At 34.0% G+C, this 23483-nt stretch overlaps 1 protein-coding gene and 1 long non-coding RNA gene across 2 annotated transcripts in view; both read right to left on the reverse strand.

The window, feature by feature from the left end:
* The window catches only part of LOC131675042 (glutamate receptor ionotropic, kainate 2-like), a 2022482-nt gene that overhangs the window by 823505 nt on the left and 1175494 nt on the right, over nucleotides 1-23483 (reverse strand). The gene's annotated exons all lie outside the window — the stretch shown is intronic.
* LOC131675030 (uncharacterized) lies at nucleotides 18620-19374 on the reverse strand. Its single transcript, XR_009302981.1, has 3 exons — nucleotides 19140-19374; nucleotides 18829-18966; nucleotides 18620-18734 (listed from the first exon to the last, which is right to left on the reverse strand). It is a non-coding gene; the product is annotated as an uncharacterized LOC131675030 (long non-coding RNA).

Genomic DNA, 23483 nt, shown 5'->3' on the forward strand with positions numbered 1-23483 from the left:
TTTGGAGAGTCCGCTTGTATAAAATTTTTTTTTATTATGTTGGTACACATGCCCCTGAAGTACGATAAAATTTTCAGCAATATTCATTGCTTACTTTTTAAGTGGCAGCCGCTAACGTTAGACGTGTTTTTCGAGCTCGGCGATTTTCGTTTGTGAAAAAAAATGGATCAAAGAATTTGTATTAAATTTTGCGTAAAAAATGAAATAAAGTGTAGTAAAGTTTGTCAAATGTTAACAAAGGCATATAGTGAGTCTGCTATGAGTAAAGCAAGGATTTATGAGTGGTATAAGCGTTTCCAAGATGGCCACGAAAACGTTGAAGATGACGAACGACCCGGACGCCCAAGCACATCAACAACCGATGAAAACGTGAAAAAAGTGAAAGAAATGGTTATGAACGATCGCCGAATCATAATCAGAGAAGTCGCTGATGATGTTGGCATATCAGTTGGCTCATGCCATCAAATTTTTTCGAATGTTTTGGGTATGAAACGTGTGGCAGCAAAATTCGTTCCAAAATTGTTGAATTTCGAACAAAAACAGCGGCGAATGGAAGTTGCTCAGGAGTCGCTAAATGAAGTCAATAACGATGCAGAACTACTAAAACGTGTTATAACAGGTGACGAAACATGGGTTTACGGATATGATGTCGAAACTAAGGCTCAATCGTCCCAGTGGAGGCATTCTGGATCGCCAAGACCGAAAAAGGCTCGACAAGTGCGGTCGAATGTGAAGGTTATGCTCACTGTGTTCTTCGATTTTAATGGCATAGTGCATTATGAATTCTTGCCACAAGGTCAAACAATCAATAAGCAGTACTACCTACAAGTTCAACGTCGTTTGCGTGAAGCAATCCGAAAAAAACGCCCGGATTTGTGGCAAAACAATTCATGGCTTTTGCACCACGATAATGCGCCTGCTCACACTTCATTGCTTGTTCGTGAATTTTTGGCCAAAAACGAAACTGTAACGATGCCTCAGCCTCCATATTCGCCAGATATGGCTCCATGTGACTTTTTTCTATTTCCAAAAATAAAGAGAACATTAAAAGGCCGTCGTTTTACAAGCATAGATGACATTAAAAGCGAATCACTGAAAGAGCTAAAAGCTATTACAAAGATCAAGTTTCAAAAGTGTTTCGAGGATTGGAAAAAGCGTTGGCATAAGTGTATTGTATCCGAAGGGGACTACTTTGAAGGCGACAACATTAATGTAGATGAATAAATAAATATTTTTTTCATAAAACGAAAATTCTCGTTATTTTTTGAACACACCTCGTATCGTAGAATAGCATACTGATTTTGATCGATGTTCAAATTAAGATTTCCATATGGATAGCATTGTGAATTGAGAAATAGCTTCACATTACTAATATCACAATGATTAAAATAACTAGAATTAATGCTCGCTAAAATTTTATATTTAGTTTGAAAAGCTAAAATTACAAAGCGAGTCTTTTCCAATTGATTGGAAGTCTTCACACTCAAAATATGCTGTGATGTACGAGGTAATTTTGAATATTTATACATTTTTCAAGTGAGATAACTCATTGTGATTGCACGATCTTGTCCAATATGATTGAGTAATTTGATTTTTTCTTTTTCGACAACCATCACATATCGCATCAACTATTTAACCTTAGTTAAAGTAATTTTTGATTTTTCTGAAGCATCAGAATTCCTTACTGGAATACTTAAAATAGCATTCAAATCATCTCTTGATCTTGTGAGAATAAGTTCATGCTTGACATTGACTAGAACTTTCCGATAATCTTTAGCAAAGCTCAGTAACATACTGAGAAGGATAGTCACATCAAAATAACCTAGAGTATTACATATCAAAACCACCGTTATCACCATTCCAACCGGCATTTTCAGCGATAGAACTTTGACATGGATTGAGTGAAAGCCAATTTTTCATGAGGCTCGTTAAGCCAACATTTTTTACGTTATCAATTTCAATAGCATTTATTTCATTCCGTATTTGCTCAAACAAATGACAGAGGACGTTGTTGAATAATAAAATGTTCTCCACTGACGTAGTATTGTCTAGCTTGGTCAACCGACCACAAATATGAATCATATTGGGTGATGGAAGCAGAGATAAATCTTGATGTTGAATTGATATATGGATTTCATCGCTATTATTGAAATATGATAATGAATAAGGGTGATGCGCATTAACTTCATAATGAGCTACAGACTCATCGCAAGCGACATGTGAATGAATGTCTAGAATTTTGTTATTGTATACAACACACTAATATATACAATATTTTCTTCCACGATTTTTGACAACTTTTAGTTTCCAGCTTTTCTCAAACTAAATGTTTGTAAGGTGTGAGCGGTATGACAGCTCGCTGTTAACTGGTCGTTGATTGCCATTTTTGGCTTTTAATATCGCCTTGACCGGTCTTAATATCGTAAATGATACCCATTACTATATACGCCATTACATTATATATTATTATATACTATATATATATATATATATATATATATATATATATATATATATATATACAGTACTCGCACTGTGATGACTTCTCCTCAAAAGTTAACTAGGTTTCGGTCTTAAACAACTATACGAATTTGAAAATGATCAATGCTCCTCACATGCGACTGGAAGGTAAATGACGTGAGAGGGTACTTCTATCTTATATCCAGGTGGCACTGAGGGAAAAAACCATGTATAGTATGTACTTTGCGAACGTTTATGTAAAAGCCTGTAGTAATATTACACTTTACATGTAAAGCGTTGACTTTGAGAATAGTCACGGGTAAGTCAGAACTATGCGTTTCATTTTCAACAAGCGTGCGTTTAGTGAAGCTTAAAATTGATCCAATAGAATCCCCTTGTCCAAAATATATTATATGACTGCACTAAATGGCCCTATGTAAAGTATTATTATTTGGTTTCAGGCTAAACGATATACCTTTCGGTGCTAATGTTTCTTTGAGAAAGCTTTTAATATCTTCTATTTCGTAGCTACCAGTCGGTAAAATGATAGCTTCTTGACCTTCAATGCAAAATTTATTATAATCAACATCAATATTTGGTATTGAATTAAATGTTAGTAGCACAACTACACCAAGAACGTATTTTTTGTTTGGTGTCAGTGCGATCGGTGGAAAATAATGTGTTTCAAGTACTGTAACGGTCCAGTCTGATTTGTCCCTTTTCCTATTGCAAAATAGCAACCCGTCGTGCACGAGAAAACTAAAGAAAAGCGGTGATTGAGCGAAGGCGCTCTTTTCACATATACGTAAATGTGTTAGGGCATTTCGGCGAAAACAAGACCATATAAGGAGCGTGACGTCACGAGCGTGGAAAATTTATTGTTTACAATGCAAAATCGACAATTGCAAAGTTTTTTCTAATGAACAAAAGCATTTTTTAGTCAATTTTGATGCGCTGATCTTGAATTTCATATTATTGTAGTCATAAAATATGTATTTGTTAGTTTAATTTAATTTACAAGTTAATAGTGTTAGTTATTTTGCAACAAATAATTATATTGCTAATTCGAATATGCAATTACGTTCGTAACGTATTGAAACAGAAAAGCAAGAATTTGACACTTTGGTAACTAATTTTTCACTGAGTTATCAATAAAAAGAAAATTTATAATTTATTTAAACAATTAAAACTGCATTGCTAGACAGCGATTCTATTGTATATATCTGTAAAATTAATGATAATGATTGTAACCAATTTGCTTATTTTTAAAAGGCTAAAAAAGAAATTTGCTATTTCGTTTTTTAATTATTATTCAAAATTGGATAGTTAAATTAATAGTTTTTATTTTGAATAATGTTCCACTAATCACAAGCGACTTTTTTATGTAAAAATTTTCCGTAAATTTATTGTACATTTTGTGTTATTTGATTATCAAAATTATATCACTTCTAACTTTAAAAGGCGATTTTTTCTCGAGAAACGATTTATGTTAAAAAATTCGTTATTTCACGCTTAATTTTTTAAATCATCAAATTTCAATTTCTATCGAGCCATTTTGCGACAAAACATGTACCAAGTTTATATCAATTTCAACAATAGCAGTAGATAAGCAATGTATGTTCTGGGACACAAAGGAGCCGACAAAGGATGCCGCCAATGTATAGGGGATACGTGTATGTTCTGGGACACAAAGGAGCCGCTCGATGAAGGTGTCGCAGTAGTGATGCCTTTTCATTTAAGGTGAGACCCCACGCTGAGTGTTTAAAAGGCATTTGATGTTCGTTTGACACCTTCCTCGTGCCAGTGGGCCCCTTCCACAGAGGCCCCCTCCTCACCCACCCACCCGCCGACAGAGGTTGTTAAGGTAGGATGCTATAGAAGTCGGTAGGGTGTTTGGTAAACTATATGATGGTGTCTCTCTCTCTCTATCCCTCTCTCTCGCTCTCCTTCGATAGTAGGGCGCGTATGTGCTGGCTGAGTGTGGGCCCTCGGAGAGGGGGTAGCGTCTCTAGCTTGCTAGGTGCAGCCACCACCCACCCACCCACCTCTCACATTTCGTCTGACTACCCCCTCTTCAACCTACAGCGCCGGAACCGCTGCTTTCAGCGCCACCATAGTGCTTAAAAGCCGTGCTCGTTTGGAAAAGAGCGCAGTTTTTCGAGACAGCCCGCTTCACTAGCTTTCTTAGCAGTGACAAGCAGTAGTAGTAGTAATAGTACTAGTAGTAGTAGTAGTAGTATTACTAGTTATCCTACGCGCATTTTCTTTACAATGGATTCTATTTCTTATTTTGAAAATACGGTACGCGAGTTATGGAAAGCCTATTACAACTCAGGCGCTAATAAGGATGATTTTATCAGATGAAAAAATATAATAATTATCGCTTTGAATTCTCTTGAAGAATATATGTTACGGCCTAACTTAAGTACAGCAATACGACAGAGATGTCAAACATGCGCTACTCATTTGAATTCAATCGAAATTAATTTAAATAATTCCATAAAAGTCGGAGGAAATGTTAATTCATTACGAGTCATTCCAAACCAAATTGAAGGGGACGGAGTTATTTGGCGTGAAATAAATTGAGCATTTGAAAAACGTATCATTACTGCATTCATAGCCAATCAAGAACATATAAATATGAAGTCATTCTTAAAAGCAGCAAATAAACTATTACAATTACAAATATCAAAATATCTTTCAATTCATAATACTTTAAAAATAAATATAGAAATGTCAGCTTAATTTACCGTAATAAAAGATAATGTAGAGGACATTCAAGTAAAGTATTTCAATACCGAAAATGTTTCTATTTATAGAACGACAGATCATAAATTATGGTTCACAGAAAATATTGAAAATGTTATACTTAAAAATTTAGAAGAATTTCAAGAAAAAGATTCCGGTTGGACATTAAAAACTATCATCGGTATTACTGTTAATATAAATAAATTTAATCCTTTCAAACCTGGCTCATATATTCAACTACCAAAACAAATAGCAGATAAAAAAGCAATTATCAACATTCAAAATACAGATAATGAATGTTTTAAATGGGCTGTGCTTGCCTGTCTTCATCCAGCTAGATTTCATAGCGAAAGAGTTCAAAATTACATGCCCTTTGCGAATGAACTGAAATTCGATGATATAAACTTTCCTGTTCTATAATATCTAATATATAAATCTATACATACTAAAAAAATACGGTTTTAAATTCGAAGTCTCACCATATTATGTATCAACTTTAAAACAAGATAAGCATGTAAATATTTTGTTACTACAAAGCGATTATATTGATGAGAATGAAGCAAAAAATCTAATAGATCAAATAACAATGATAATTTCAAATTAAAATTCCACTATGTATGGATTAAAAACTTATCTGCTCTTGTTAGAAGTCAAGTAACGAACATATTGCCAAATTTATCTATGTGAAAGCTGTCTCCATTATTTTAATAATAACGAAAAATTGAATATCCACGAGACAGATTGTTCAAAATTAAATAAATATAGAGTTAATCTACCTAATTTTCCTCTTATCAAATTTAATCATTACGATCGAAAAGAAATGGTTGCATTTATTATATACGCTGATTTAGAATGCTTATTGAAACCAGTAAATAATGGATGATCCTTCCAAGATCATGAAGTCTTTAGTTTGGAACTTTATATAAAATGTAGTTACAATGATTCTAAATCAATCTTTAAGATCTATAGAAAAAAACTGAATGAAGAACAATCACCCGCACAATGGATTATCAAACAATTTCAGATTTTGTTAGATGAAATGAATTAAATATATACGAATGTAATAGAAATGAATCTCTCATGGCGTAATCAAATGGATTTCAAGATGAGTAAAGTGTGTCATATTTGTAGAAATTATTTTTAACGTGATGAAACAAGAGTTAGAGATCATTGTCATTTAACGGGCCGATTTAGAGGTGCTGCTCATGCATCCTGTAATTTAAATTATAAGAATCCTTATTTTATACCAGTCGTCTTCCATAACCTTACTGGATATGATTCTCATTTTATAATAAAAGAAATATTTACTAGCTCTGATCTTGAGGGAAATGTGACTGTATTAGCTGAAAACAAGGAAAGATTTATAGCTTTCACAAAACATGTGGACGGTAGTACCATAAATTTTCGATTTATTGATTCGTTTCGTTTTATGCCATCATTTCTCGAAAAACTGGCTTCATACTTAACCAAACTAAATATCGTAGAACATGAATTCAAGATAGATAAATATACAAAAAACATAAATAGAATTATTGAAGAGAAAAGGCGTTTTTCCATATGAGTATGTTAACAGTTTTGAAAGATTAAAACAGACTCAATTACCACCTATCGAAGATATTCATAGTTAATTAATAGATAGCAACATCTCTGAAGCTGACGATGAGCATGCTCAAAAAGTGTGGAATGCATTTGACATCATTGATTTAGGACAGTATTCTGATTTATATTTAAAAACTGACGTATTACTCTTGGCCGATATTTTTGAAAATTTTCGTAAAACTTGTATGGATGCGTATCAACTCGAGCCAGCACATTATTATACTACTCCTGGATTAACATGGGATGCTATATTAAAATGTACAAAAATTGAGCTAGAACTTTTAACCGATATAGACATGGTTTTATTCATCCAAAAAGGTATTCAAGGAGCTATTAGTCAATGCTGTAATAGATATTCAAAAGCTAATAATCGATATATGGGCTCAGAATATAATGAAAAAGAACCTAGCAAGACTTTGATGTACTTTGATGATAACAATTTATATGGATGGGCGATGACGCAATCATTACCATATAAAAATTTTAAGTGGGTCTCTAACATCGATGAGCCTTATTTTTTTCAATGTTTCCGATAATAATGAGGTTGGATATATGTATTTTAGAAGTTGATCTAGAGAATCCAAAAGAACTACACGACGAACATAAGGACCTTCCACTTTATCCTGAACATAACACATCACCCGGATCAAGACAAAAAATACTTTTAACAACACTGTATAATAAAGAACGGTATGTCATTCATTATAGAGCGCTAAAGTAGGCTATTAAATACGGATTTAAAATAAAACAAATACACAGAGCACTTCAGTTCAATCAAAAGCCGTGGCTTAAAACTTATGTAGATTTGATTACAGAAAAAAGAAAATAAGCTGAAAATGAATTTGAAAAGTTATTTTATAAACTGATGACTAATGCAGTATACGGAAAGACTATGGAGGATGAAAGGAAACGAAAAGACGTTAAATTGATTAGTGCATGAAGTGGCAGATATGGAGCAGAAGCGCGGATCGCCCAACCCAACTTTCATAGTAGTTCAATTTTTGATGAAAATCTAGTAGCAATACAGTTATCATGGACGTCTATTAGTATTCAAAAACGAATATACATTGGACTTTGTGTTCTAGATTTCTCAAAAATATCAGTATATGACTTCCACTATGGCTACATAAAAGAGAGACTACCCCATAAAGCAAAATTACTTTATACAGATACAGATAGCCTCGTATATGAATTTCAAGATGTTGATATATATGAAATAATAAAAGAAGATATCAATAAATTTGATACATCAGATTACTCAGAAAATAATCAATTTAATATGCCGTTAGTTAATAAAAAAGTTCTCGATATTATGAAAGATTAATGCAATGGTAATATTACAAGAGAATTGATTGGACTTCGAAGTAAAATGTATAGTATACTAATAGAAAATCATCAATAAATCAATAAATCAATAAAGAAAGCAAAAGGCGTAAAAACACATACTGTCCTAAAAACAATAGATCATGAAGATTTTCGAAACTGTTTATTGGATTTAGAAATTATTAGGCGTGAGCAATGTAATATTCGAAGTGTATTGCACCTAGTAAGAACAGAAAGAGTGCAGAAAGTAGCACTAAGGCCATATGATGATAAACGATGGATATTCGATAAAAATCCTGATACACTTCCATGGGGTCATTACAAAACTATTGAAACGTCAAAGCTTAAAATCAAGAGTGCGGAACAACGAAGGAAAAGAAAGAGCACAGAAATGGAAGTAAATCCTCAAGAAAGTTGTAAGCTTCCTCCAACCTCCAATAGAAGTCGCTCAGAATAGAGTAGTAATAATGGGGAGAAAGAAGGCTTAGTTAGGAAAAGACTAAGGATAGAATAGTGAAAGAGTGGCGACAACGGTAAAGTGGGGGACAACGGCAGACATGGCGACTGAAGTCGGAGGAGTATGGGCAATGGAATCATATGAGAAATTACTCAAGTGGGGATAAGGCGAAAAGAGAGGGAAATTACGGCGGCTCGAGGTCTCAGAGAGGGGATGCATGGTACAAAACGGAGAACACACCTCAGTCCGTCGCAGTTATTCAGCAGTAGCTCTAACTATATCCTAGTAGTATTAATTATTGATTGATTTTTTTATTGTAGAATGGATTTTTCATCAATTAACAAAATTGCCAAATCGGCATTCTTACCTAGAAAAACAATGTCGCAATTAGAAAATAACTGCACCTATATGATAATGAAATTAAGATGGCTGAATACTCGTTATGAAATCAGTGCTGTAATAACCGTAGACGACGAATTTGAAATTTTTCTACCTAAGCAAGTAAGCTTAGAAAAAGACGAAGACATGTTGAAGAAACTATTCGAGACTATGGAGAAAAAGGAGTTGTTTATTTATTTTGAATATAAAAATTAATCTAGTATAATGTGTAAATGTATACATAGTAAATAAATTTATATTTAAAATTTTAATTATGTCTTTAATCCTAATTTAATTATTCCTTCAAATCCTTTTTTTTTGGAGAGGTTGAAGTAATTACTTATGCGTTCTTTCTGCCGAGTTTCGACTTAGTGTAAAGGTGTCATAAGCAATGTTAGTAATGGAAGCACCTCACAGGTGAGAGCGATGGTTGGGGCTCTCACCATTCCCTAACAAAGAAAAAGAAGAAAGAGAGAAGGGGGCGATTTCGGCGGCTCGAAAAGTGAAGTAGTGGGGTTATATTCTAAAATAACGATAAGATGTTAATAGGAAGCCCATTCTGTTCGAAGCAGTGGAGCAGTGGTAAGAAGAAGAAGTAGTAGTAGAAGCTTAGCCATACCAACTACAAGAGACAACAGGATATCTCACTCCTCTTCTAAGCATGTATGGTTTGCGAAGAAAGTTAAAATACATCATCGTCCATACGAAGAAAAAGACTCTAGAAAAGGTATTTGGGAGCAGATAGCACGAGATCACGAATGTTTCCAAAGACGTATGGCTGAATTGAATAAAGTTATATCACGAGTATTACTCAAGAAACGTATATTGATTATGAATCGAATGCTTTGTTCTCTATTAGAAAATCATCACACTATATATATGTTAAATAAAATATAAATCTAATTTAAAGTAGAGGGAGGCGGTTGTGGCGGCTCGAAATCCAAAGTAGTGGGGAAAGGTTTTAAAAGAGCTGTGAGCTTCGAAGAGCTTCATTCTGTCTCAAGAATCGAGTAGTAGTAGCAGCAGCAGCAGCAGAAGCAGCAGCAGTATCAGTACCAACAGCAGTGAGAACAGTAGTAGAAGTAGTAGTAGAAGTAGTAGTAGAAGTAGTATTAGAAGAAGAATACGTAACATTCTAGATCTCTTTACCTACAGCAAGATGAATTTTGAAATGTTGAATAACATTGAAATGAAACTTTTTGATATACTTCTTGAAAAAAGTCATTATGAATTGCATGAAGATGAGAATTATCTAATAACATTCATGAGACAAGATGAATCTCGAATTATTCTTGAACTCGATTCTGAGTTCGAAATTGTTCTACCGGACCGAATGTCAAGAGCGATAATTCATCATTTGGATCTTTTTAATTATCTTTCTGATAGAGTAAAAAATATGGATTATTTATTCAATATCATGGATGTGATCTATTTCAATTTAATATTAAGTAAATGTATTTGTATATCTTATTATATCTCAATAAAGATTGTATTATATAGATTTATTTTCTGGAGAGGTAAATGAGTCAATAGTGTTTCTATTAAAGCAGGTTTCGACTTGTCTTAATGGACTCACTAGTGTCGAATATAAAAAATGGAAGTACCTCACAGGTAAGAGCGAAGGTTGGGGCTCTTATCCTTAAAATAAAAAAAAACAACGTAATATTTATAAATGAAAACAACACTATTTATTTAAATACAAGCTAGATACATATAAATTTATATTTGTTATTCATTGTTGTATAGTTTCCTTATTTATCCAAGAATTGTGAGTATTATCAAAGCCTAGCCGTTTTACAAAGAATTCATTACCCCGTCTTCTGAGAATTTTTTCTACAAGATAAATATCAGGATACATAACTTTCTGTAGTTCTTGCTAATAAAAACCACCAACAATGGGATTTTCTTGATAATCTAGTAGGTGCTATGTTACAGGTTTAGTTCTCGAAATACGATGAATAGTAAAAATTTCTGTAGACCAATTAGGCATATATCCTTTTTCAAAAACGTGTTTAGACTTGCTTACTCGCACTTTATCTCCTAGCTGGAATTTCGGTTTTTTGAAAAGACGATGATCGTAAGAGAATCGTGTCAAGACCTGCATTTCATTTTCTTTAGTCACGTCTTTAGGCTTCATATTTATTGTGTGATGTTTTCGATTATCATAAGTTTCTATTAAACTGGGGAGAAAGTCAATCCACTTATAATTTCCTATTAAACTGAATTTTTTCCATATAATATTTTTTAGTGTTCGATTGAAACGTTCAGAAATTGATGCTTTAAGATTGCTATAAGTAGAATAAAGGTTTATTTTATATTTTTTCATTAAACTTCGAAAATTTGTATTGTAGATCTCTTTGCCTCTATCCACTTGGAGATTTTTAGGAATGCGTCCCTTTTTTAATATAGACTCCATTCCGTTAGTGACATCTGTAGCAGTTTTCTGTTTTACTGGAACTCCCCAAGCATATATAGAGAACTTATCTATAATAGTTAATAGATAGCGGAAACCTTTATTCTCTCTAGAATTGCATTGCATCTCAACAAGATCAGCTGGCCACGTATCATCTATTCCGCGTATATCGACTTTTTGACGAGGATAGTTTCGACGTGCTGGTTTGTGTAACTCATCCATCACTCTTTGATGTTTCATTTTTTCAATCTATTTATTATAATTGAATGAAATGTCAGACGGCGTAATCCTTGTTTCTCTCTCATTATTATCATTATTATTATTTGTTTGTAAATATTGAATCGCTTCTCCATACGATCGTAATTGTATTCTTATTATATTTAAAAATTTTTTGCAGATTATTTATTGCAGTCGTAAGCGTAGCGACGTTAGCTTCACTAGTTTTTTGCAACGTTCTTAAGTTTACAGCATCGTTACTCTCCTGAGGATCAACTATATTAGAAATTCTTTTGTGTTTCACGTCGCATTGTCCGCCTTTAGTAATTTTATACCCTACACCTGGAGGACCTTGATTACCCTCCTTTTTATTCAATATAGGTCCAAACACATCAACACTCATTTTATTACTGAGGAATATTTTGGATTCTCTTAATATATATAGCCAGCTTCACGTAATTCTTCAATGATTGAATGAATTTCATTAATATGACTAGAATTACCAGCGGTTTGTTCGACGATAAGTAATCTCAATCGATCAACGAGCTCGTTTGGATCACCCTAATATACATAATCAAATAATCTTCCTTTTCTTGCTATTTTATAGTTAGGAAAAAGACCTCTTCCATCAATAGTCAATTTTCGCTTCTTAGCACTACCACTTAAAGATAAATTTGGACCAATATACTTTTTGAATTTATTTACTCGCTTATTGCGGTATTCTTCATTTGTTTCGTATCTCTTTCGATGAGCGTTAGTGATTTCAAATATTTTTATATATTTTTCAATATCCGATGAACTGATTAATTTAGAACTAGGTTCTATACGAAAGAGAAGTTCCATTAATCTAGGCGTCTTGCTGAATGCTTTATCATTCACAGTCACATTATCGTTTTGGAATGAAATTGGAGAATTGCCTATGACATATGTATTTTCATGCAAGCGAACGCCAAATGTCTTGTCTACATTACTTTTCTGTTGGGGTTCATGCAATAGTCGAATATAGTTTCCTACAATTGAGTCATCCAATAGCTGTTTTTGTTGTTTTGTAGTTGCATTTGAACTAACATTGTCTAAATTTATTGCAGTTCTATCAAGTGTTGATTCACTAGTCTTACTAAATTCGTCTCCATCAGCATTATCAATACCATCATCAGTAGCATCAGCAATAGACATAGCGGATTTAAATGTAAAATCAAGCGGATGTAATATAGAATTTAAGTCATTAACAGTACTATTGAAATATCGAGATTTATAGGGAGTGACAGCTGTTGTTTTTGACTTGAAAACTTTATCGAACGTAATTTTCTTCTCCTTGTTCGTTTCCTGTTCAGTATTATGGTTAGTTTTATCAATAGCTACCTCCACAAGTTTTTTCAATGGATCAACCATAGGTTTAAAAGTTTCATTCAATGTATTTTCTAAATCAGCTTTGTCACGTTTTATTAGTTGATACTTACATCTGATGGTATCACGAGCCTAAAATAATTGCTCGAGCATCTTCTTTTCTTTATCAAAATTAGCCATGTTGACGCTTGCAATTTCTAAAGTTAAATAATCTTTATTCGTTCACTCCGTTATATTTATAGCAAAAGAATCTATACCGTTCATGATTGATTGGTCTATCTCTATCAATAACTATAAATCCATGATTATCGTCTCTCCAACATTTTGAACAAATTGCTTTAAACTTCTCAAAAGTCATATCTGAGTTAACATGATCGTTGTAAATATGTTTAATATCCACGTCATCTTGTCGAAACAAAACTAGTAAATTCACATTATCTCTAATGAGATACTTCGGTATGCGAGCGTATGATTGACAGAGATAGAAACTATCTACTTTTTTATGTCTTCCCATACAGAAGAATGCTCTCACGTTGTCCAGCTTTTCAGTGGCTATATCGTCAAAAATCATGATGGAATTTGGATTAGCTTTATCCGGTGAAACAACTGCCTCATGCTTGCTGAATGCATAATACTGTATACCATCAATCGGTTCCAATAAATCTTTTAAAAACTTATACTTTGGTTGATTGAGGGACTTTGAATAAACATAAACGTTTTCGAATCTAAGTCCATTAGGCTGTGTGATTAGTGTTAGCAAATAGTTAGTTTTTCCACAGTTACTAGGACCACACAAAACTGCTCGTATACTGTCAGGCATTAGTTCACCATGTCTTTTTTCTCGTTTTTCCGTCTCAACCACATTATCAAAATTTATGACTTGCAACTTAAGGGTTACTCTTTGAAGTCCATATTGTTTTCTAGTCACCGATCAAACGACGAATGAGACTACTAACTATAAAAAGACTGTTTATATATTTTTTAGTTTCATTAAGACTTTGTCTTCTTGAGGTATGATCATTTGTCACAAAAGAAGGACTGGTGGTGCTGGCTTATTGGATAAGATCATTAATAACTTACCATTCGAAGCTCATCTGCCTGGTTATCAGTATTGCGGGCCGGGATTTAAAATGAAAAAACGACTTGCTCGTGGTGATCCTGGAAAAAATCCGCTAGACGATGCTTGTAAAGATTACGATATTGCTTATTCTCAGAATCGAGAGAACATTGAGGCGAGAAACGAAGCCAACAAAATTCTAGATAAACAGGCTTGGGATAGAGTGCAAGCGAAAGATAGTAGTTTTGGTGAGAAAGTTGCTGCGTTTGCTGTAGCCAACATAATGAAAGTTAAAAGTAAACTTAGAATGGGTGTTAAAATTTTAAGACGAGGAAAGCGATTAAAAATTCGCCAACAACAATGACAGCGACGAAAAACACATGTAAAAAGTAAAAATCTATCAATTGCATTGAAAAACATTATTAACGCTGCCTCGAGAAGTGTTGTACCTAGTAATAAATCACTCTTTGTCATTCGTTCGGCTATAAAAGGCGCTAAGGAAGCTGTGAAGAAGGCTGGAGGAAGAAGAAAAATAAATATGCCTCGTATTCTACCAATTCCTAGTAAAGTGGGTGGAGCTCTTCCTTTTTTAATTCCATTATTTGCCGCTTTGAGAGCCACTGAAGCTTTAGCTGGAGGAGCTGCTTCAATAGCAAAAGCCGTTAACAATGCTAAGGCCGCTCAAAATTAATTGAAAGAAGCTCATAGACACAATAAAACTATGGAAGCTATTGCTATTGGTAAAGGACTTTATTTGAAACTACATCGTTAATGTTATGGTCTTCATCTGAAACCATATTTAACTGGAAAATGTTTTAAAAAAAGCTCGAAATAACTTTACCTAATCGAGCACTGACAGATCATGATATAAGAAAATATGCTAAAATAATAAAAATTGCAAATTTTCGAGGTATTTTTATGCGTGATGCTCTACCGACCAATGGACCTCGATATCAAGAGAGAGCTATTGTAAATTTAGATAATAAACGGGGACCAGGCACTCATTGGGTAGCATATAAAAAGAAAGGTGATGAGGTTATGTATTTTGATAGTTTTGGTAATCTACAGCCGCCTATAGATCTATTGCTTTATCTCAAAGTTAATAGAATCATTTATAATTATATTAGATATCAAGATTTTAATACATATAATTGCGGCCATCTTTGTTTCAAATTTCTTTTAAAAATCTATAGAAAAGACAACTAGTATAAAAAGTACTCATTCGACGAATGACTATCATTTGATATGATTCTGTCATGGAGAATACACTGACATTGAGTCTCTCCGGAACATCATCCGTATTCGAATCATATTATTTTCCACCGATCGAATTGATACCAAACAAAAAATTCGTTCTTGGTCTAGTTGAGCTATTAACATTTAATTTAATACCAAACATTGACGTTGGTTATAATAAATTTTACATTGAAGGTCAAGAAGCTATCACTTTACCGACGTAGCTACGAATTAGAAGATATTGAAAGCTTTCTCAAAGAAGCATTAAAACCTAAAGATATATCGTTTAGCCTGAAACCAAATAATATTACTTTACGTAGTGCCATTCAGTGCAGTCAAAAAATACATTTTGAACCAGAAGATTCTATTGGATCAATTTGAGGCTTCACTAAACGCACGCTCGTTGAAAATGAAACACGTAGTTCTGACTTACGCGTCACTATACTCAAAGTCAACGCTTTACGTGAAGAGTGTAAAATTATTACAGGCTCTTACATAAGCGATCGCAAAGTACATACTATATATGAATTTTTCCCAGCAGTCCCACTAGGATATAAGATTATAGAAGTTCCCTCTCACGTCATTTACCTTCCAGTCGCTGTGAGGAGTATTGATCATTTTCAAATTCGTATAGGTCATCAAGACGGAAACCTAGTTAACTTTTGAGGAGAAGTCATCACAGTGCGAGGACATATAAAGACCATATATTAGTAATGGGTATCATTTACAATATAAAGAGCGACCGAGGCTATATTAAAAGACAAAAATGTCAAACAGCAGCCAGTCAACAGCGAGCTATCAGACCGCTCACACCTCAGAACATTCAATTCCTGAAAAGCTTGAGACTAGAAGTCGTCGAAAATCGTGGAAGAAAATATTGTGCATATTAGTGTGTTGTATAAAACAACAACAACAACAACAATATGGAGGGTTTCTAGACATTCATTCAGCTGTCGCTTTCGATGAGTCTATAGCTCATTATGAAGTTCATGCGCATCAGCCTGATGCTTCAGAAAAATCAAAAATTACTTTAATTAAGGTTGAATGGTTGATGCCATATGTGATGGTTGCAGACAAAGAAAAAATCGAATAGTCAGGTATAGGCTTTATATAGAACAAATACGTGCCTCTACTCTCATAACGGTTTTAGGAACTAGTAGCGTTCACTTTAACTTCAGCATCTTTTCAAATGGATTTAGTAATAGATTTACAAGGCTTTCAAAGTTTAAACTAGACTTTTGTTTGTAAAGAACTCGCATATCTACCATTAGATGATGATACTGTTCCAACTGTGTTTTTCTTCGAACCAGCATATCATTGGTTTCAACTTCCTTTCAAGTGTCGAAAAGTGAATCATTTCTTACAAAAGTGTCATCATGGTTTATTATGGAGTTCCGGTCTTATTCCATATAAAAATTTAGTGTACTAAACAATCATTTTAATAATTATAGAAATATTAAAAGGATTAAAAAATAAACAATGGTTACAAAAAATTTTATCTGAAAAGTAAGTATTTTATTTTTTTTGTTAGAAATTAAAATCATTATTAATTAAAAGTTTTTTTCCTTTTTTAGAAAAATTTTAGAACTTGAAAGCGAGATGAGATGTCCACCAATGAGCGCATTACCTTACCCATTAGAAATAATATGTACATATCATTACAATAAACCAGCTAACTTTGTATGTGCCGTTACATGTGTACAAAGATTGTTTTTATGGATAAAAGCTAGAGGGAAGCAATCTGAAATGGAAGGTATTGATGAAGTTGACAATATGACATAAAAATTCAAATCAATATTTCAATATAGCAATGTCAACTACTGAAAATAAAGATTATAGACAGACTGTATTATACTCAATGTATAGCTTAATGAAGAATAAATTAATAATAATTAAACGAAAATTCTATAAGTTTTATTAATTAATATTCAAATAAAATCAACTGTGAGGTTGAAAGGTTCCCGAAATTTAATGAAACTACTATAGCGCTTGCTTAGAGAAAAAAAAAGAGAGAGAGAGAGCAGCATATAGCTTACCAAGCTAAATGGTACCCTCCCTCCAAGGGCCCACATATCCTACTATCGAAGGAGAGTGAGAGAGAGAGAGAGAGAGAGAGCAGCATCCACAATATACAGCGTATGCGTCTAGCAAGTTAGAGACGCTATATCCCTCTTCAAGGGCTATACGGCGCACGCTCCTAGCAAGCAGCTAGAGACGCTACCCCCTCTCCTAGGACTTGCACCTAGTCAGCATGTTTACTGAGTACCCTATTGTCGAAGGAGAGTGAGAAAGGGAGAAAGAAAGGGAGGGAGGGAGAGATCCTGCTGAAACAAGGACATTGATCCGGATTGGAAAAAGTCCAATCCGCTTTAAGTCTAATTCTGAATCCCGAAAATGACAATTAAAATTGATTGACAAAAGAGCATAGAAGTGACAGTATTCAAATGAATTGCAATTAAATATCATTGAATCGTATTGATACTGAATATGAATCTTATCCCTCTGAATCGCTTTTAATACTATTTTTATGAATATATCAATATTTTTCAATGCTTTTTTATCTGTATTAGAAATGGCACATATAATCGACTTTAATACCAATTTTGGGTGTTCAAAGTTAGACTGAAAATGGATTACCAATCCGGTTTAATCCATATAAGTGATTTTTATTCCTTTTAAAGTATATTGATATCTCAACCAATCAATCACATTCTATGTTATTTTTGAGTATTGAGCAAATGTACTTCAATATTTTCTTATTTCTTATCAGAATTGCACATATAATCGACTTTAATACCGATTGTGGATTTTGAAATTTAGACTTAATAAATGTAAAAGGTTCATGTTTTTATTATATAAAATTGTCTTTATTATATAAAATAAATAGTTAAATAAAATGGTTTTTTATATAAAATAAATAGTTAATAAAATAAGAGGTTTGTCTATTTTTATATCCGTATCTACTATATCGTTTCTATTTGATTATCTGAATTTTTATCATTTTTTTCCAATAACCTCAGCTTTGCTTATAGAGAGACTTTCATGTTGATCGTTATAGGCCGGACCTTTGTTTTTCTAAAAAACTAGGATATGGCGGTAACACAGAAAGAGGATCAGTATCCTCGTCAGTGATTAGATCGTCACTATCTATTTTTTCATCTGTTTTATCTTCATCGTTCAAATTCACAAAATGTTGGCTACTGAAACAAGTATCGATCAAATATTTGACAATATACTAATTAAATGTATATTACTGTCAGATTAGTTTCGATCATGTGGGATTTTCATACAAATATCGTTATAAAAAAGGAATCATGTTATTGGCAACGGAGTTAACTAAAACTGATATAATTATTTAAATATTAATATTTGTGATAATAAATACCTGCATATAAATCCACTTTCATTGTCATCACTTACATTTTTAGCTACATTATTAGAATTACTCTCGCTCATTTTTTTTTCTTTAATTATGTCACATTTACTTTTATTAGTGCCGTCTATACGAAATATACACAGTATATAAATCATAAATTCATTTTTACATTCTACACGTGTATTGTTATAATATGAGTTTTATTTATATGAATTTACCTCTTTCTTTTGGTCTCTTCAAATAGCTGATGCATTTTGAAACATGAGCATCAAAAGCCTTTGATAACTTTTAAAAGTTGTATTCTTCCACAGATACTTTCTTTTTGAATTCATTTTCAATCCAATGTTCGTAAAAATCTGAATTTCATACAAAAAATATAATACTACATATAAAGACAAATCTGAAAATGTCCTTTTTTAACATTAAAAAATACATTAAAAAGAAAAAGGTTTCTTGGCATCAATTCACAGGAAATACGACAATAAAAAACAATTTAAATTTAAATTATTCGAAAAAATACAAATTTTACCTTTACAAATCAGTAGCTTAGATGGGTTCAAAGCATTTGGCTTTGATTTTTCGGTAGCTTCCCCTTTATCCTTTTTGTTTGCTAATGTTCTATTACTAACCCTTCCAGTGATAGTAGTAGCTATCAATACTTCCATTGTGAATAGCGATCTTAAGATGTTTGATACACATTGATATGGTGTTTTAGATTTAAACATTAAATTACTGTACATTTCTGTACTAATGTTTTTGCCTCTTCCAATATGTATCTATTATATTAAGAAAATTTCAATTAAGATAATAATACATTAAGCGGTTATATCAATAAAATACGTTCACAATATTTTATCTCATTAGTTCTTTTATACTCATATCCGACTGGAGCATAGTTCATATCATGGCTAATACTTCCTCCTACCTTTGTGGCAGGGAATTTCGGGGGTTTGACCGCTCTCCGAGTTCTTCCGCCACAAGGCCTGTTTGGCTCTACCCCCGATTATTTAGGGCGCCAGACCGTCGGCTGATTACGGCGATCGTCGGGGGTAAGGCCAGTAGGGTTACGCGTATCCCGGTCTGCCTAACGGCGACTGCGCAGAGTAAGCAAATGGGGGGGATACGCGTTGTATCCGAGGTTCAGGCCTTTGGTGTCCAACTTTCCTTCGTCTTCTCCTTGACTAGAGTACGCCGGCAGCTCAGATGATGACTCCTTAAGTCAGGTCGTGAGGACGTTCGAAATCGCGCGTATTTTACCTAACGAATAATCCGAAAATATAGCGAATTAATGAAACCCGTATGTAACCGTTCGCGGATGAAAATCTCTAGCATGCAACAGGGGTAGGTTATCCAGTAAATTATATATATAAATATAAAGATAATTAATCGTTTTATTGATGCATTAAAATTTTTCACATACGAGGTCGGAATAGGTATGGTCGGTAAAATTCTGAGTTTTCATTAATCCCTAAAAATACAATTTAATCGGTTCCTAAAATGGCGGAAAGGTCAGTGCGAGTAACAAATTGCAATTTTCTTTTATAAGACCTAACGCTCAAATTCGGTTTGCGAAATGGCGGAAAGGTCAGCGCGAGTAACAAATCGCAATTTTCTTTTATAAGACCTAACGCTCAAATTCGGTTTGCGAAATGGCGGAAAGGTCAGCGCGACTAATAAATCAAAACAATTTAATTCAATTGAACCTACGTTTGTACTAAGTAACTAACGAAAGGTCAGCGCGAATACTAAATTGCAAATTTCTTTGGTAAGACGAACACTTAATAAAAGTTGGCGAAAGGTCAGCGCGAAAACTAAGCCGCGATTTTCTCTCGTAACCGAACACTTAATAGAAGTTGGCGAAAGGTCAGCGCGAAAACTAAGCCGCAAATTTCTTTCATAAACTCTACACTCAATAACTGGCAAACGAAGGTCAGCGCGAATCCTAAATTGCAATTCTCCTTCGTAAACCGAACACTCAATTTATTTTCACGGAATGACGGACAGGTCAGCACGATCCGATAGGCACCGGCGTCGACGGATCCACGCGTCGCGACGACCTACGGCACTGAACAATTGATCCCCGCACTCCGCGATTAGTTAAAAAAAAATATGAGTGGCACTTTGCCTACTCACAATTTTCTCCTTGCGGTATTAGCAAACAAATTGATAGGAATATCTGAGGCGCCTAGCGCTAAATAATTTCGACAACGATTAGCTGAGAGAGGCTCCTTCCTTGCGGATATCCAGTGGCAAAATGGACGAGAATCGGCTTCTCGCGGTCAAAGATCGTTTCTCTTCTCCTCTTTCCGAGAAGAAATGTTATTATTGGTCGGTATGCTAATTCGGATATCGGGAGCGCCCTCCGAATTTTTATCATTGGTCCGTATGTAAATTAGAATAATACAGCGCCCTCCTTAACTCTCCTACTTTCGTCGTTATTTACTCTCTCTCACCCCCCACTAAGGTATCTATCATTAATTGTCGGAAAAGATCTACCCCTACTCTTATCTATTCGTCTATGCGGACGGAAATCAAATTTTATTCTAATTTGCCTATTGGTCGTGACGTCACTAGCGAATTTTGTCAGATGTTCGAATTCAGTTAGTAAAATTATCATTTAAACCTAAAGGGGGTAGTTGTCGCTCGCCATCATAATAGGGGTGTCGGTCGAGTGCGAATTTTACAATTCGATATTTGTTTCGTGTTCATTCTTTTTCAATTTATGATTTAATTTTAATCTCAGAAATACGTATATAATATACGCCGTTTCATTTGTAGCGCCCTCATCTTCGCATTTACATATTATTCTATTATTTTATATTGTCTGTCTCGCTCGCTCTTGTTTCGTCTATTTCGCTCGCTCTGTCTCGCTCGCTCTGTCTCAGTCTGTCTCGCTCGCTCTTGTTTAGTCTGCTTCGCTCGCTCTGTCTCGCTCGCTCTGTCTCAGTCTGTCTCGCTCGCTCGCTCTCAGTCTATATCGGCGCTTCAAGATGGCCGCTCAGTTTCTCGCGCGTACGCCTCGTGTCCTTGCGCCGGTTGTTGGAGCGCCTCCTGGGGTTCTCCCGTGTCGGTTCTGTGGTGTTGTTCCGGGTGTTTGTGTGTGTGGTAGCTGATTTTCGTGTGTGTGGCGCTCAGGATGTCGCCGATGGTGTTCGGCAGCCCGACACAGCTGATTGCCGGCTGCCACTTCATCGGCGATTTTCTGCTCGCCCCAGGAGTGTCAGTGCCTCGTGAGTGTTCGTGTTAGTGTCTGGGAGTGTAACGGATCTGCATGTGTCATCAATATGCATCTCCGTTACATTTCCCAGTCAGGTTTTGCATTTTTCTTTTGCCGGCCGGCAACACGTGGTCGGGAGTGTCTGTGAGTTAGTGTGTGCGTGCGCTCTCTTTTTCTGTGGTGCGCTCCTTTTTTTTTTTGTCTGCTCTTTGAGCGTCCGTCGGATCGCGTTAGACAGTTTGCTTCGTCCATATCTCCGGCGTGGTCGTTCAGACATGGAAAATAATAATTGTTCGGTGTAGGGCGTGTTTAGCTTTATTTTAAACAACCGGTTACGGGGCGGCAAGGGACGGGGATGGCCTTTTCTGAAGTGCTGCAAATAATGCAGCACTCAGGAGGCCTTGTAATGTACCGCATTACACCTTATTAAAAGAAGCATCACCAATTTGCTTTTCGATTGCTAAAAGCATAATTATCATTAAAAACTATGATAACGATAGTAACCATATAGCAAACATTCTTTACTCAATTTCAAAAATTATATATATACACAAAATGTATAAATCACACGATCAGTATGTGAAATTGAATTTAAAGTTGCAAATAAATAACCATAATTGATAACACGAATATTATGCATTTATTAATCAAAATAAGACTAAAGGTTATTCTATGCGAAGAAAGATGTTTACTACGTACTACTTAACCATAGTTCAACGTTTATTATTAATGTACCATTTAAGAAAATGCAAAATAATTAAGATATATTCTGACGTATTAAAACAGTTTTGTATAAAAATATGGAATCTTCATTTTTTTTTAAATAAACAACAATATAAACAAATCTATATATTTTCAGATCATTTTCAATCGATTATGCCATCTGCCAGATACTATTGATTAAAATGCACTAATTTTGCATGCAAGCAATATGTGGCACTATGTATGAAAAAAACTTGGATTTCATGCTGTCATTGTATTGTATCAATATTAAGATAAAAATATAAAATTAAATTATATATTTTTTTAGAATTTATACATTCATTATATTGGCTGTTTTAATCCGCTCGAATTCTAACCTAAGACTTATTGCGATAATTATAAAGATCAAGTGATAGTTTGAAAATCCCTAATCCAGCACAAAGCATATTACTTTACCTGATCATTGACAGTTGAATGTATTACGTGATTATATGAATTTATAACTTTTGATTAATATAGATGCCTTACCGAGTTATATTACAATTCATATACAAACGTATCATGCATATATTTAAATACTTTTTGTAATAGAGCAGCTAAGAATGAAATAAAAATGTGAAACCATATATAAAAATTATAATTAGAAGGTTGATTATAAATGGATGCATGAAATAAAATGTCAGTTCATCCATGCAATGTTGAAATGCTAAATGTCAAAAGAATAAAAATCAGCATTAGTTTATCTTTGAGCAAAAAATGTCCTTTCGATTTATCTGAATTTTTTTTTTGAATGGAAAGGAACAATATGCAATTATTAAATTATTATGCTATATAATATATTGGCTTTTATGGCTATTCAGAATAGCCAATATATTAATAAATTCGCATTTAGCATTCCAATTTTACGTGTTATGAAAAAGCTATTATATGGATATACCACACGCTAAAAATGTA

Source organism: Phymastichus coffea, unplaced genomic scaffold (genome assembly GCF_024137745.1).
Source record: "Phymastichus coffea isolate CEN01 unplaced genomic scaffold, Cenicafe_Pcof_1.1 PCOF00015, whole genome shotgun sequence".
NCBI lineage: Eukaryota > Metazoa > Arthropoda > Insecta > Hymenoptera > Eulophidae > Phymastichus > Phymastichus coffea.